At 39.3% G+C, this 13,144-nt stretch overlaps 1 protein-coding gene across 1 annotated transcript in view; it reads left to right on the top strand.

Moving 5' to 3' along the window:
- The window catches only part of CCDC102B (coiled-coil domain containing 102B), a 125,904-nt gene that overhangs the window by 101,400 nt on the left and 11,360 nt on the right, over positions 1–13,144 (top strand). The window lies entirely within an intron of this gene.

Here is a 13,144-nt window from a genome sequence, read left to right as displayed (position 1 = left end):
TGGCAGCACTTCTGCTTTTCCTGGGCTATGCCTTATTCTCACCTTGTAGAGCTGGAATCTCAGTAGCTGGCTCTGCAGAGAGATGAGCATTACATTCAGTAGGGTTGTCTCCCTGATATGTTTTAACAGCTACTGCTCAGAGTGCACATCTGCTGAATGGCCAAAGGCAAACTGATGAAACTGTCCATGCAAAGCATCATAACCAGTAACTCCTTCCCCATCTCCTCTCCCCTTTTGATATGCACTGCCTGACTCCTGCTGTTAAGCAGAGTACCAAGGAGCAGTGACCTGTTCCAGGGGTGCTCTTACTGATTTCTTCGTACATTAAAGCCCCTGATTTTTTATCTGTTGTTCTGATTCAGTTTGCACTACCTTTCTCAAGGTTCTGTAAGCTTCAAATAAACATGAATGAATAAAATAAAATATTGTTTAGGCCACATGTATCATTAGACTGTATTCATGTTTCTAGTGAAGAGATTTACACCATAACTGGCAGATAACTTAGACATCTCTCTCTAATGGTCCCAGAGGTGAGTGTTCCAAATTATGGTTGTACACTGTACTAATCCAAACCTTGTATTGTCCAAACTTTCTTCTTGGTTTGGGAATATATCTTTAAAAGCATTCTGAAGTGTTGTGGTTTGTGTTTGGTTTGTTCCGTTCCCCCCTCTCCTAGCTTGGCAAGTTGGTCTGGCTCAAACCCCCAGTTATGTCAATCACGGTTTTCCCCTCCTCATTTTCCCTCATTATCCCTTATTTGTCCTTGTATCCCCTCCCCAGGCCTTCTGCCAATCACCGGCACCCCGCCCCAAGTTCCAGAATCTTCCAGCTAGGGTGTCGAGTGATTGGCTGGTAGGCCTGGGCTCCTCCCCTGACCTATCCCCATTGATCCACACCACCCATCAGTCTTCAATGTATGCAAATTTTCGTTCTGTGATTGGTTTCTTGTGTACCCACCCCTTCCCTGTAAAACCTGGTCCCCGGAGGGGCCCGGGGCTCCTCCTCCGCTCGCCACCTTTCGGTGGCCACCCTGCACTTCCCCTACCCTGGATTAAACCAAGTTAATTCACCCAGCAGAGGAGGGCCGTCTCTTTTCTTCACTCCTGCGGCGTGGTTGCTTCAATATCGGTGACTGTTTCCTCTCGCCCCACCCACGGTCGGCACATGCCACTGGCTTCGTGCCAGGGGAGTGCCGGTGTAACTGAAGGTGGCTGAACTCTAAATCCCTTCAGCCGGGCCCCCCTTAAAAACAGCCACAGCTTCAGTTGCTGGCGCCCAACGTGGGGCCCCTCTGCATCGATTGCCTGCTCCTGGTCGGCCGGATTTGGGACCAGTAGAGCCTGGACTTACAATCTTCGCAAGGACCCTACGGATTTTGGACTCCGTCCTTTGGACGCAGCAGCACCCCGAGGTGAGCAGGCCCTCTGAGGCAGCGCTCCCCGGGGACCGGACGGGACCTCGAGCACCCCGAGCCGTCCGGCCGCAGGACCCGCTTCGCCGCGCTTTCCTTTGATAGCCCACCGGACACGTGAGTGTTTCGCCGCTCTCCCTGTCGTCCTCCCCAGTCCCCAGGGTGTTCTGCCGCCCTCCCTTGATTTTACAGGCAGGGGCCGGTGGGTGGTCACCTTTTAGTTTTCGTTTTTCCTTTTGCGTGGCAGATTGGGCTCGAAGTTCTTAGTGGTGGACATTTGACTTCGTGGGAAGTCTCTACTAGCTATGGGTGCTAAGCTGTCCACTGCCCAAAAGAGACTTATTATCCAAGTTGAGGGAATCCTTGTTGGGGGGGGAATTGTTTATGAAAAACCTGTTGTTGAAAAATTAATAAAATGGGTCTCTTCTGAGTTCCCGGAGGTTTCGCCTGACCTGATCAAAAATCCGGCCTTTTGGCGGAGGGTTAAAACTCGACTCTCGGAGTTGTTCAGGCCAGGCGACGCTTCCCTCATACAATTGGCCAGGCTTGTTGCCCAAATTAGAAAAATATTAAAAGAAGAAGGGAGCTCAGAACAGGCCACAGTTCGAGTTAAACGTTGCCCCAGTTCGGTTTCGCACCCCAGTTCGGTTTCCTCACCCTCTGTCCCGAATACCCCTTCCCGTATACCCAAACTTAAAACCGGGATTCTGGAGGGGGCACCCCCCCAGACCAGCCAGGCGCAGGGCGTTCCATCATCCCCTGGCCCTCTCCAGAATACCCGGTCCCCCCGCCCCGAGAGTTCTGGCCAAACTCTCGGGGGCTCCTCGACTTGTCCTGCCTCCCCTGCTCCTGTCCCCAAACCCCAGAGTTATGTACCCCAGTTCGTTGAATCCCCAGTTTGCCCCGGGTCGCCTCTGGTTTCACAAGATGGCCGCGGCGTGGCCCAAAATGGAGGCGACCGCATGGTCGAGATGGCGGGAAAACCCCCATCCTCATCCCAGAATCCTTTTCTTCCAAGTTCCAACCCCTTCCTGCCTCTCGGCCACTCCCCTTTCCCCGCCCCTTCCCTCCCAACCTCCCCCCAGCTCCACCCTCTATCTGACCCCTCCCATCTCGTTTCCCCGCCTCCCTTTCCCATGATAGCTCCTCCCATCGTTCCTCCCACAATCCCGCCCCTTTCCCCGCCCACCGCTTGCCACTGTGCCCCGCCTCCCGCTCCCGCCTCCGGGGATGGCCCCTCGTCATCGGGCCACCCAGTCTCCCGCCACGCCCCCTCCTCCCCTTCTTCCGGTTCCCACGCCCCTCCCTCCGGTTCCCACGGTTCGGGGCCCGGGGGGGGGGGGGGGCCAAAGGCCGGGAACCGGAGCCGCCCACTGTACCATCGGCGGCTCCGGTTGTTTACCAGCCAGAAGCGGGTGGGGGAGTGCGTCGCCAATGGGTCCCATTAAGTCATTCACAAATTAAGGAGCTGGTCAAAGCCCAAAAGGAGTACGGCCGGGAGAGTGAATACTTCCGGGGAGTTTTGGAAGCAACACTCTCCGAAGCAGAGATCACCCCCTTCGATGTCCGGCGGCTTTTTACTTGCCTGCTGAATCCATCCGAGCGGGTAATGTGGGAGGCCGCCTGGAGGAGGGGGGTGACTGAAGCCCTCCCAAGCCTGTGGAGTCGACCCCAATCGGGAGTTGATTTCACAGGTCGCCCTTTGGCCATCGACCAGCTCCTGGGGACCGGGGACTGGGAAGATGGGTACTCCCAGGCGAGTACCCTTCCCCGGGAGGCTCTTAAAGCGTCGGCAGCTGCCGCAGAAAAAGCCTTTTTGTTGCTGCCGGGGGGCGCGCCCCCAACTGCCTTTTCTAGAATCTTTCAGGGTCCAGACGAGGCCTTCCTTGACTTCGTGGAGAAGTTGAGGAAGGCCATTGAACATCAGGTGTCGGACGAAGGAGCTAGAAGCACCATCTTGCGGGAGGTGGCGTCCTCAAATGCCAACCAGGCATGCAGGGATGCCATCCTCAGCCTGCCCCTCCACCCGGCACCGCAGATGGCTGATATGTTGGAAGTGTGCGCGCGTAAGGTCCCGCTACTGACCACCAGGGACAGCGAAAAGAGGAGGATTCAACCTCCCCGGGTCGCCGCGGCACTGAAGTGCTCTCACAGTGTTTCTATATGCCTTGCTGATTTTTCTTTCATCTTTGTTTTGACTTTCCCTAGAGTGACTCTGTTTCACGTCCCACTGTGTAATAGCATAAATATTTTTTGTTTATAAAACCAAACAGGTTTCATTTTTAGGACAGTCCAGTTGGAATAGACTTCTGAATACAACTAGTATTTCAGAAAAATTTTCTCACATCTCCTCCACTATTTTCCCTTCTGTAGCATGGGATCCTCTTGTCTTTATTTAACCTGCAGTCAGATTGGTGTCAACTGTGACAGCAAAATAATGTCCACATCATATTTATAGATTTAGCCTGAAGAAAAACTGAGAGCATAGTCCTTCCCTCCTCTCATTAGAGGCAAAAGAAAAGAAACTTTATAAGGGAAAATGAGTTTTCATAATCTTGTAATTGGAAAATCCAAGCTCAAAGAAATGTCAAAATATTAGTTCAATGTAGTGAGGCCATAGAAAAAATTTCTGAAACACATTATAAAGCAATTTAAACCTGTATTCTCTAACAGTGCTGTGTTATTTGAATGACCTTAGGTAGCAGTTTCGGAGGATACCATATTTCTATCCAGAAAAAAAAATAAAATTGAGGTTTGTTACTATATGGAATTTTATCAACTTACGTGATAGCTATTATCATTTACAGCACAGCAACCATGAATGACAGTAGTCCAGAGCTGTTGCTGTATTTGCATTATAAGAACTGCCAGAAGCAGGTGAGAAATATGATGGATTGGCTGCACATTTCAACATGTGTCTCTTTAACAGAGGATAAAATGAATGAGAAGAAAATAGTGTCACCAAGAACATGGAGAATCTTCTAAAAAAATAAATCACCAGTATTAGGAATTGAGTTCCTAGCATTTTTTCCCAACTAATCACTGTTGTAAGTCATTAGGAAGTGCCTTTCAAGCCTGTGGCACCACTGATACTAATGAGTACAATTTCAAATGCATTTGCAATATCAAAAAAGGGATTGGAACCTCACATGGATAAAAATGTGTGCTGACAGAGTCAGCAGACATAAACAAATCATGGGAAGGATGTATGAAACTCTTAAATCCAGGATTAAGGCAATAATCTTTTATTAAAGAAGTAGATTATTCAATTATATCCAATCAGGTTTTAATAGAATTCACATATATATATATATATATATATATATATATATATATAATGTCTGATATTCTCTCTGTGGATTGTGAAGAATCTTTACACTCAAACTATACTGGGTTGATGAACACAGAAACACAGACATCTGGTATACCTATTGTAGTGTCTGAGACAGCTACATTTTCAAACACAAAAACATTTTGGAGGAAAGTGAGTGACATGGCTACATCTCCTTTTTTGACAAGATATTGATATTGCAGCTCCTTTTGTTTACACTCTGTTTACACTAAATAATATACTAAGTAATGAAAAATTGCAAATTTAAGAGATGTTTCACAAAATCTATAAAATACTCATTCTTTTTTGGATTTTACTGGAATTCAATTAGGGTTTTCAATTTTTTGTTTAAATACCTTTATCAAAAGTAAATTTGATAAATTTGATAGTAAAAGTAGATATTTCAGTCATACCTGCATTTGTAGCAAAAACCTGAGGTAACAAAGGAGGTGATATTTTTAAGTTCATTTACTCTTCAAATAACTTAAAGCTTTTTTTTGAATTCTTGAAAATGAGAGTTTCTTCAGTGCATTTACTTTTGGTTCATTTTTAACTCGGTGTTGTTTCTAATGTTTTAGCTGATGAATATCCCACTTTTCCCTCTCTCCTTGCCACCCTGAGGGCTCCTGAACTCTGTCACAGCATCCTGCCTGTGCTATCGTCTGCCTCTTCTTTCTGTGTGCAGGGGACAGAATTAGAACTGGTGCATTCAGCTCAGAAAGGAATTGAGTCTGGGAAAGAGTCAGCAGGTTTTAAAATTAATGGTGGTGGTGGACCCCACTGATCCTGGTACTAAAGGCTCTGATCTTTTAATTGATTGAAGTTTAACTTTGGATAAATCAAGTGAAACACAGTAAAATCTGTACCATTTAATAATTCCTTCTACAGACATGGTGCTGGTGTTAAACCTGAGAAATTGAATTTATAGATAGTGGTTATGTTAATCTTTTTAATATATATATAAGGGTAATGGGAAAATATCTAATACAATAAGGCACATAATTTTGGAAAAATATAAAATACTACAAATTTTAGAATTTTTTTTTTTTTAAATTAAAATTGTATCCTGAACCTCAAAATAGTGGAAGAATAACCCATATGGTCTTCCTGGAAAAAAGATTAATGTACCTACAGATTTAAATATTTTCTTCCAGTCAATTCTCTAGTTTGAGAGTTTACGCTGTATCTACTTTATGAATTTTTTAATTATGGTTGCTAAAAAAGCATAATTACCAGCAAATAAGACTTAGTGAAAAAGGAAACTCAAAACATGCTGCATTTTTTCTCCTACATCATTTGTGCCACCATTTGCTGTTCCTCAAATGCATGATGTCATTTTTAATGAGCTAGGTTTTGATTTGGGGCAGGAGTACAGCAGAGAGTTGACAAATTAGTACTACAGAGATGTATGAGCACATTTTTCAGTCCCATCTAATTTAGACTTCAAATTCTTTAATCATTTATCCTTTGAAATTCTTTTAGTTAAGCTATTCATCTACTGTATTTCCAGTTTACTTAAACATAATGACAAAAATGTTGAAAAAAAAAATAAACACCAGCAAAATATTTCCAAATTAATTGGAGTGGAAACCAGAGGCACATTATGATACAATACAAAATACAGATTTTATTTTCTTTTAAATATTATATTTCAGAATATGGTATAATATACATTTGCTCTTAAAACTTCCTCTAAAAGAAAATTCTGATCTTTACCCTTCAAAATCAATTGATCTCTTTTGAAATACATGAACCAATATTTTTACTGTCTCGATTCTTCCCACTGTAATTTTAACAGTGTAACAGAAAAGTGTGGGGTTTTGCACATTGGAAAGAATGTGATAACTTCATGTCCTGTCCCGTGGCTTACAATGGAAGGATGACAAGATTTTATCTCCTGTATTCACCTTAGACTTTAAGCCAGAGGAGGACTTGGTGGCTATTAAGAAACATGCAGCTCTCAGAAATTAACGAAAAATGCAGCTGTGCTATGAATACAATTTTACTTCTGTGTTTAGAAGGTTAGAAAGAAACTATGGACATCTATAAAACAGCACCCATAAGTGTTGAATATAAACAATTTGTAAACAATTTTACTCTGCTCCAGCACAGTATCGTGCATGTAAAGCTCGTAAACTGCAGGAGACACCAATCTTGATGTTCATTATATTTGATGGATCAGAATCTCATAAAGTAGACTCTTCTATTTGCACAGTCTCCTATAGCTGCTCATTGTTGCCGTAATAAGCAGACAGGACTCAGTTTCTTCATGCAGGAAAAGCTAATTCTTTATGTAACTCATTTTTATACAGTTTCCACAGACTTGTATAAAACTCCAGCTCCAATTGTCTATAGTTTTCTCGCTGCTCAATTCATTGGTTAAAAGGTGTTTTTGTGTGTATGTGCAGAGACTCTCTATTCTTAAATTGTTTATATATCTTCTTCACTGATTCTCATGGGATAGATTTATTGTTTTTTGCAGGTGTGAACAGTTCTGTTACCAGGATAGTTCTCAGTTGTGCTAACTGCTTTCATTCTTATGATTTTTCACAAGGGAAGTTACAAGCTGACTGCTAGCTTAGCTACAGTAACAGGGCCTAAACCATATTTTATAAAGCCTTACTTTTATAATATCTCTACCTGTATGCAACAGCTCATGTACCAAAAAAAAAAAAAGGGGGAAAAAGATGGCATCTTATATGGCTTTGCTTAAAAACAGTTTATGTTTATAGCAACCTTTGTACCTGGATATGATAATGATGAATGATGATGATGGTGATGATAACAACTAAAAAACTTCATCTTATTATATTGTACATTTGACAAACTTCCATGGCAGAGCATTACACTGTCTGGGAAGGCCTGAAGCTGTGTGTGTACATGTCTCTGTGAGTGTACATTGCTATATAAAGCCCCTATAAGGACTGTGCAGCCTCTGTGAAAACACAAATATTTGCTTACTTTAAAATAATACTTGAGTTTAAACTTTTTGACTCACAGTGCTTTAGAGTACAGACTTTAAATCAGGTAAATTGATTGTTCTGCTGTCAGATACATGGCTCTTGCCTTCCCTGTTAAAACATGGAATATTCTGATGAAGCTGGCAGAAATCAATTTCCTGCGCTGAAGACTCGTTGAGTTTTGAAGCAAAATGCTTCATAGCTTTTCAGTCTACCTGTTGTACATCAATCCTGAATCATGAGGTAATATAATATTTGCTAGAACTTCTTCTTCCAGCTGCAGAGAACCTGTGGAATCTGCAGTGTTTTGAGGCAGGTTCTGTTCTGTGTGTGCATTTGACATTGTCCTCTGACATCCACATGCTGAGATGAGCAAAGGTCAGCAGGACTGGCCTTGATGTGATGCACAGTGGAGGAACTGGGGGCAGAGGTAAAATGGGAATGGCAAACAGGAGTATCAGATAGTAGGGGAAGGGACAGAAGGAGATTAGGAGAAGAAAGGGTGATTAACAGGGCAGATGTGAATAGGGATGCAATTCTCAATCATGCACGTAAGACTGTATTTTAAATAAAATTTGGGTCCACCAAAAAGTTGTGAGGGTCAGTTCTTCAACTTTTAGCTTAGGAGACGTTTGATTTTTGCAACCATAAAGTTATACGGATTTTGTAGCAAGAGGCAAGAGGAGAGCCTGCCCATAAGTCTTACCTTTCCATCATACAATTCCTCCACAATTTGGATTTTTTCATTTTTTTCCCTGTCCTCAGTGGAGAATAAATTCTGAAGTTCTGTACCACTTCTATCCCCCCAAAATGGCTGTCTTTCTGCTTGTAACATTTTTTTCCAAAAGTAAGGGAGGAGGAGAAGGCTGACTTAATGTTTCAAAATTATGTATCTAACTAAACTGATCAATATCTCCATCTTTGCTGAATAAAATTATTCTTTTCTTTATATAGGATTGAAAGAAATAGAGTGAATGGTTTTTCTGTATCAAGGGACTTCCAAACCTCCAGTCTGTGATCTTACAAGGCAGCTATCCAGTGTAAATCAGTTCTTTCTTGAAAGTATATGAGTTATCGCCATGGAAGAACAGTTTGAAAAGAATATATAAAATTTTCATTTCTTAAAATGAAATTTGACATCTGGGAATAAGGTTCCAGGTTTCAGACTATATGAAAAATGAATTATTCAGATGCTTACAGGGGCAGTATTCTTATTTGATGTAGTTTAACCTTATTTCACTGAAAACTTGCCTTCCTGAATAACCATCAAATATTCAGCCAATATTCAGACACTAATTACTCTGAGTTTGCTTTTTTATCCATTTTTTTTGTGTTTAATGCATAAAAGCTTTTGATGAGGGTTACAGCACATTTAGATACACACAGAGGTATGTTTAAAAATTTTAATTAAAAATTATATAATTGACTAACTCAACAACAGCATTAAGCAACAAACCTTTAGAATAAGTATTGTAGTAATCATTTCAATAATGTATTCTTCTAAAAATAAAAATTTATTTAAGCAGATTCAGAGAGTGACAAAAGGTGAAGGTTTCAATTACATACAGCTAGATATGTGGGACTTGGAACAGGCAAAGCTGAAAGATGTAAAATATGATTGGTGTGCATGCTACAGTATTATGTCCTTCAGGGGCAGTAAATTATGGCTACAAATGAATACATTGTAACATCAGCAACATTGCTAAACTTTTATGCTTGTATCAATTTCAAAGTGAAAATTTTATTTGAAAGTTGGGTCTCAAAAAGGATTTTTTCCCTTTAGCAAAAAAGTGTGAAAAATTGCATTTGATGCTATTGCCTCTGCGGTGGAGATATTAAGTACCTTGAAAGGATATAAAGTTTGGTTGTTTGTTGGTTTGCTTTTTTTTTTTTTTTTGATTGGATTTTTAATGTATATACCCATTTTTCATAGTGGAGTTGACAATTCAAAGAGTTCTGAAGCAGTGGGTCTTGGGAAAGGAGTCACTTCATGGAGATTGATTCATTCCAAATTTATAGCACCGTACCAAACCTTCCTCTAATCTAGAGCTTAAATTATTCACATTTTTGCTGTACCAAATCACATGGATACTATTTCAATAAACATGAGCTATTACATTGTCTTGTGAAAAATGAATGTAGGAAAAGAATATCAAGTGATATGTAAAAGTTTTGTAAAGACAAGATTTTGTATACTTCTTCTACCAGTTTAAATATTCCAGGCAAAAGGCAAATTATACAGCATCCTGATGCTATTAGCTTCTACAAAAAAATGAAATATTAATATTGTTTCTCTATAGCTTTAGAATCAGTAATATTAATATTGTTTCTCTATAGCTTTAGAATCAGTGTTCCAGATAATTCAAACTCATTTTTCTATTTCCTTGATTCTCAAATGGAATGTGTTTTCTAAGCTGGCATCAGGGATGAATTTATCTTATGACATACTTATTAAGACCTTGAACTCTTTTTGTTAGTGATTTAATGTCAGCACAGAAGTAAATTTCAGTACTAGAAAGAAATATTTAGTAATCCAATAATTCAAGTCCTTTTTTTTTTTCATTGTGACTGACAATGTTGTTATGTCCACAGCATCAACCACATTGCTTCCTATAGACCTGCAAAAGTTTGGTATATGAGGATATTTTTATGCTATGCTGATTATCTGCAATATCACCAGCATATATATTATTATCTACTTATCTGAAAAGTTCTTTTCCTTACGTTATATTCTTTTGGATTTTGTGTCTGAACTAAATATCCACCCCTGCAAGCAACAGCATTTTGACAAAATTCTATAAATGTTCCAAAAGGGAAAATGGAACATATGGTCTCATGGTTCCATGAGATCTATTTCAATCTATTATTTAGAGATTATTAGGTCACTAGTGGAGAAAAAGTTTGGCTAAATAACTAACATTTTTTAAGACAACGAAAAATTAGATTTCAATATGTCTTTTTTTCTAAATCTTCTTAATGATTGCAATAACATATTTTCTTTCAATAGTATTGAATTCATATGTACAGTAGAGATAACCAGTGCATTAGTCTGAAACCTAACCTGAAGTATTGGATGATTTTCTTAAATATAGAAATATTTATGTCACCATGAATGTTCTTAAAATGCATTGTTGATCTTTCCTGAAATTGTTCTGTCACTAAGCAGAAATACCATTGTTGAATGATTATTAAGATTATTAACTTGTAATTAAACAGCAAAATGCTTTACTTGAGATGCGATAGTAATTATGAGTCTTGAGATGTACAAGATGGTGATTTTACAGAAGTTTTTTAAACAATCATACAAGTCACAAAACATTTATACAAGAAATACACTTCTTTTTACACATCATTTAAAGTTTCAACTTTTCTGAATGCATGACTTCATGCTGAAGAGTATAAATGTGTATCATGGACGAGATTGGCTAATGGTCTTCAGCAGACTTTGCAAACGTTTTCTCTAGTCAACTGTGCATTTTCTGGTTGTGAAAGATTGCTCAAAAGATAATTTGTCATGACAGTTTCTGTGTCAGCTCTTTTCTTTATTCCTGAGAGCTTCAATTAAATCTTTTAGCTGTGCTTATCAGTTCTTAGAAGATATTTCAGTTATGTTTTATTCTGGGGACCAGAAGAATCACTTTCTTCTAGTTCTCACATAGCAATGTGAAGAATTTTTATTATATAGCTTCTTCCAACAACATTTCCAAAAAGTTAAATCTTATATTACATACACTTTTTTTTTTGGGTAGCATGTTTGTCATCCATCAGTTCCACACTTGAAAGCCTCCTGCTGTGCTTTGCATTTACTGTCACTTGCAAAAAATACTACTGTTTGTTACTCATTTTTCTTCAAACAAGGAGAAGAATTTTAAGGAATGGATTTTGTCTGCTTGCCCACACTGAAAGTGTGTTTAAAGACACAGAAGCAAACAAAAAACATGGATGATTTTTGAAGCATCAGTACATATCTGCAGTGACCACCACTAAAATTTTAACCCTCACACAACACAACCTACAATTTTTGAGAGAATTCCCCAGGGTGCGGCATCATTCCATCACCACAGTAGATGGGCTGAAGTTACTTTTCAGTAAAACTTCTTTATTTGTAATCACTAGACTAAACATGAGCAAATCATGCAATCAATATTTAGAATTTGAGGAAGTACAGGTTCTCAATATTGAAGCAAAACTATTTACTTGACAGACAGAGATCAGATTTTTATTATATGGTATTTCATTTTAGAAACCAATTCATAAGAATATATATTAAACTGCAATTTTAAGTAGACAAGCTTAAAGTCTTCAGAAGCACTAAAACTTTTGTAGTTAGATATCTAAATGAAAATTTAATGCTTGTACCCAAAACTGATCTACTAAAAAGCTTGCAATTTATAGCAAAATATATGACTTCAGAATAATTTTAAAATTGACTTGTATATTCAAAACAAATAGATGCAATAGAAAAAAGCTAATGTGGAAAGGAGTATAAAAGAGGAACATTAATTAGAAAGTGATGTATGACCAAGTGGTGGAATTTATAAGCAATTATGCACTTTGCAGAAGGTCCTGGAAACCTATCATTGGAATGATTAATTATTTTCATAAGTGTTTCAAAGATTTACTTCCATATTCTAGACTCATGCCCCTAAGGAGGCCAGCTAAAGCTGGTTTCATGAGATATGAAAAATGAAATATCTTGGATGGGATGATGGGAAAGTGCAGAGTGAGAGAAGCAATATTGCAAAATGGGTGCCAAATAGGCTAAGTTATGTGAAACTGGAGCATACAGTAAAAATTACAAGACTTGTGATGCTTCCAGTTTTATATATTTTAATAAGGCAGAGTTTTGTAGGAGTCCAGTGCTTTAATTCTCAAGTGACAATTATGGAGATGTTATTTCAACATTTTTAAGGCTATTCTTGATCTCAAAAAAAAAGAAATAAAATACATACAATTATCTGGATTACTTAAATTCATCAATATTAACAAGAAATTTAGCATCAGTTGCAATGAAGTATAAGGTTGATAGCAGCCCAGAGTCCTCCAAAGGAGAAACTGTAATTTCACCTTATCCTTGAAATCATAATACAGGCAAAATTCTGCTGGGTTTTACTGGACAGAGAAAAATCCCAATCTGAAATCAAAAAGGCTGAACTTTTTCTTCTGCTGCATTTTGCTGCATTGGTAATGCTTTGAAGTAAAAGAGAAACCCATCCTTATAAGTCTGAATGCTTCTCCCTGGTCAGGGAGGATATGTGTCTTAAATTCAGTTGGATTAAAAAAAAAAAACACCAGAAGCAAAAAGTCCTGCAAGTTCCAGCAGACTTCATTTCACATTTACAATTCTTCTGATGCCACCTCAAAACCCAGTTGGTTTCAGATGTTGTTCTGAATGCTCAACAGTGCCTAATGAGTGCCACAGAATAATATCACACGAAATTC

Source organism: Molothrus ater, chromosome 1 (assembly GCF_012460135.2).
Source record: "Molothrus ater isolate BHLD 08-10-18 breed brown headed cowbird chromosome 1, BPBGC_Mater_1.1, whole genome shotgun sequence".
Taxonomy (NCBI): domain Eukaryota; kingdom Metazoa; phylum Chordata; class Aves; order Passeriformes; family Icteridae; genus Molothrus; species Molothrus ater.
Note: the sequence above shows the minus strand (reverse complement) of the source record. Positions and strands in the feature narration are given on the sequence as shown.